The sequence below is a fragment of the Glycine max genome, chromosome 15 (genome assembly GCF_000004515.6).
Source record: "Glycine max cultivar Williams 82 chromosome 15, Glycine_max_v4.0, whole genome shotgun sequence".
Classification (NCBI taxonomy): domain Eukaryota; kingdom Viridiplantae; phylum Streptophyta; class Magnoliopsida; order Fabales; family Fabaceae; genus Glycine; species Glycine max.
The window spans coordinates 45,706,991-45,711,369 of record NC_038251.2 but is presented as its reverse complement, the minus strand read 5'-3'; the positions used below and the strand labels follow the sequence as shown (position 1 = coordinate 45,711,369).

Genomic DNA, 4,379 nt, shown 5'->3' with positions numbered 1-4,379 from the left:
GGTGAGCATTTTCTTGTTACACCCCATTGTCACATCATATAGTCACACTTTGTGCATGTCCTTCATGCTTTACATGTCTCATGACATCTAAGCACACTTAGTGGAGAATCTTGGACTTGATTTTGGATTAGTGGGCTGAATCATAGCTAAAATTCACTAATCATTTGGTAGGTTAAGGTTTTTGCAAGCCTTATCGAGGTAAGTCACTACCTACATTCATTCATTTTCGATAAAACCATATATCTTTTACAAGGTTAATTCAAGTCTCCCAAAATGGTCATATCATACCGTGTGACTATGTTAAGAGAAGTACTTTGGGGTTAATTGCTCAAAGGTGAAATCTTCATGGAGTTGAATTTGTCTTTGGTGTCGATGATTGATGGACAGGTGATGATGATGTTTGATGGATAAATCATGATGATGATGATTGATTGACTAACGACGGTGTATGATGATTGAATCTTCATATGACGATTGGTGAATTGACTATTGTTATGATATGCTTTGTTATGCAAATTCTAAGATTTATGATTTCTACATATTAAGGTGGGCAATTATGCAAATTGGATTTGAAGCCTAGTCCATCTTGAACAATTGCTCCCAACCTTAATGTGCTCTAGAAGTGAGTATATTGAGTTTTTAATTGAGTTATAAGATTTATGTTTTAACCAATATTTTTAAAATCAAATTGATCATTAAACAATTAAGACACTGATTCAAAGGTTCAACCATAGTTGAACCGTGGTTAAACCAATATTAATAATTAAAAAGTTTATGCAATAATACTAAATAAATATAATTTGACATAACTTTATAAGTTCTTTAACATTCAAAATATACTTAAAAGTCTAATAAAACATACCATAATATTTAAGTTTTTAATAAAATACAATAATGTTCATTAACAATAACAGATTTGTATTTTGAGTAAAAAAGAAAAATTAGTATAATATACAATTATAAAAATCAAGATATAAAAATTGTAATATTAAATTTCAACAACACAATATATAATATATATTTTTTTATCAATATAAAAACAATAATAAAGTAACGTAAATATATTTTTCATTACCTTTAATGACTTTGTTCATAGTATATTTATTTATTATAATATTTTATTTAACATATTAAAATTTTATAATATTTTATTTAATAAATTTACCTTTTTAAATATATTAAATCACTATTTAATAAATTTGCCTTTGATCATAGGAGTTTCGTTTGTCTCCTTCAATCCCCTTCTCTTTTTATAACTTTAGTCAAAGTTTCTACTTTTCTTGCATCAGTGTACTGTTTCAATCTGTTCAATTTTATATTCGGTTCAATTTTATATTTAAATATACAAATTGATTTAAAAACGGGTACAAAATTAAATTGATTTTAAAAAATGAATTATTATCTGAACTAATTTTTAACCAGTTTTAAATTAATTTTAACAAACAAACTAATTTTGAACTGATTTTCAAATTAATTTTGAGTTATTTTTTCAAATAAAAAAATATTTAAATAAAAATTAATTCGATTAACGAAACTGATCTTATACAAACAATCGAGTTAACTAACTTGATTTTATAAGATAGTACCGTCTTTTTTTTTAAACTAGTTAAAAAAAACAATTCAAATTCCGCTACAATCTAATCCAATCTAAATCAGTTTTTTTTTTAACACCCTAGTTTTACATCTGTTTAATGATTATTTTCTTGTTTTAAGGATTATTAAAAACTGCATAACAGATTAATTCTCGATTTAACCAATTGAACAAGTGGGTTGGATCAAATTTTCACAACCTTAGTTTTAGCTGAAGTTGTAAGGATATCTTAATTCAAAGCAGTCACATATTTTCATATTTTGTCCAACTGTAATTTTTCATTTAATTGGGCACACGCCATGTTTTGGATCGGATGCACCCCTCTCCTCATCGCCTTCAGCGTGTTCGACACCGTGCTCACCAGAACCTCCCACTGGGACTGCAAATTAAACGTTATCAGGCTACCGCGACGAAATAGAATTTTATTTTTAATTTTTATGTTTTAATCCATGCTCGTGTAATTTTGACAGTTTTGTATAAAGCAGGAAACTAAGTGTTCATTTTTTTATAGCTAAGAGAGGCCTTCATCAATGGGAATGTGGATGCATGAATGCCATTGTGGAGCATCATCTACTTCATTTGATTGTTTAGGGTTTCTTGTTATTTCCTTAATATTCAAATTTCTGTGAATTAATTTTCTATTCAACCTCCCACACCACCAGTCTCGCCATTCGCTCCTCTTATTCTGAAATGGCCGCTTCGCCTGAGCCCATCAATTTCAAGTTTGTTTCTCTTCTTCTAACAAGCTGTTTGTAGAAATGCTTCTGTGGAACTAAGACGATAATAATAATAATAATAACTGTTTGTTATGGTTAAAATAAATAAAATTTGTTGGCAGGAAGTCCAAGATTCCGTCCATGTCTCACTTGAGACTCTCAATGAACGAAAGTAGCAGGTCATCATTTAAATGACGAAGGGTTTTGCTCAAAGTTAGCAGAGAAGCACTTGCTGGAGACCACTCTCAGAACATTGACCCTAAGGTTACATACCCTGCTTTGCTTTCCCACTCTATTCCCTTCTTCTTTTTTTAATAACTTCTCACTTGCAGGAGCAGGACATTTTTCTACTATTTTATTGTGTGTTATTGCCTTTATTATTTAAAATTAGTTTTCTAATTGTTAATTACAAGTATACATAATAGATATAACAGTGGCAATATATATTTGCTATGGCTTAATTACTTAAAGGGACATTTTAGGGAAATGAGAAAACAAGTTAATTAGAGAAGAGTGACAATGCATAATTCCTGAAAACATAATTGAAATAAAATGAAATATTTTGATACATCATGTTGTTCTCGGCATCATTTCTTAAATTATTGTTTTATGGTTGGATACAGATAACCATGGCCATTGCAAGGGAGGTGGCAGCAGTGACTCGCCTTGGCATTGAGGTGACTACAATGGATTCTTTTATGGTAATACATTTTTTTCTTTTGTTCTAGTTTTTCTGCTGCATCATCTGTTGTTTGAGATCATTTGACTAATTGAATATGTGAAATTTACAGTAGTTTTGTGAAATTGTCGTTGACGATGTGTTTTACAAATTAATCTTTAGGAGAAGTGATACACGGATCTATTTTTGTATTTGGCAGTAACATTGGGAGACTTTATGATATCACTGCAAGTTAGAACATTTGACCTGAAGTTATTCAAAGCTTTTTACTGGTTTTCAGACTTTTGGTTTAAACAATTAGGCTGATGTTTCAAGTTGCACTGGTAGTTGGTGGGGGTAACATCTTCCGTGGATCCTCCTGAGCTGGAAGTAGCGGACTAGACCGCTCATCTGCTGATTATATTGGCTGATTCCCTTAATCTCTCTTAGTCTTAGGCGCTTAAGAATAATCCAGCGAACTATAATTATTATTTAGATCTTGAATATTATATTTTTGAAAATTTGAATAAAATCATGCTGTCAATTTGTCATCAAGTTGATGTTTTAGTTTCTTTGATAAATGTATTAATTGCTAGTTTGAAGATACTTTTATTGAGAATGTACACATGGTTGAGGTGGTTGGTTCTGCATCTTGTGTGTCAGCTATAAACAAAATATTGACAGACTTCAAAAAGGAGCCAAGGTCTAGAAGCTATACCCATTTACAACATAAAAACCCAAATTGAATTGTCGTGATTTTCAAACAAAACATCAATCAATATTTCATTCAAATCTCAATTCAAAATTGGATTTATAGTTCTTAATTTCTATATTTTTTTTTCTTAAAGTAGTAGTTCTAGCGGTTGACTCGCTTTTTTCAAATTGTTTTTCATTATTAAGAAAAGGTAATGAAGATAAAATACGAGCTTGTTTTATAGCAATTGTTATTAATCGTTGTTGTTTTAAGGTCAATCTATTTTCGCATCTGGATAATATTTTTCCTTGTTCACTAATAAATCGACTTATTAAACCCATGCTTTTATAATCAATTCGGTCCCCCGATTGGATCAGGGGCAAACGCCTACGAAAAGATCGCTTGGATTTCATAAAGAGTCGCTTAGATTTTTTCATGGTTTATTTATTCCTATTCCAAAAATCACATTTATTACAAGAAATACAATAAAGGATTTGTTTTTTTATTCTGACTTTTTTAATATATGTAATTATTTTTTTAATATATGTTGTTATATACTGATATTTGTATATATTCAACTGTAAATGATAGAATATAGATAGATCTATCTATATAGATAAGAAAAATAGATCATTTTACATGTTAAGTTCTTTGGTTCGAAGGGTAACACACAAGCGATCAATTTGATCTATTTCTTTATTTCTGCGTGAATTGTATGTT

The 4,379-nt window shown here is 29.7% G+C and overlaps 1 long non-coding RNA gene across 1 annotated transcript; it reads left to right on the top strand.

Annotated features, from left to right (window-relative positions):
- The first annotated feature begins 1,713 nt into the window (after positions 1–1,713).
- Positions 1,714–3,726, top strand: LOC102660983 (uncharacterized). Its single transcript, XR_418543.4, has 4 exons — positions 1,714–2,313; positions 2,430–2,571; positions 2,931–3,008; positions 3,186–3,726. It is a non-coding gene; the product is annotated as an uncharacterized lncRNA (long non-coding RNA).
- The last annotated feature ends 653 nt before the right edge of the window (positions 3,727–4,379 follow it).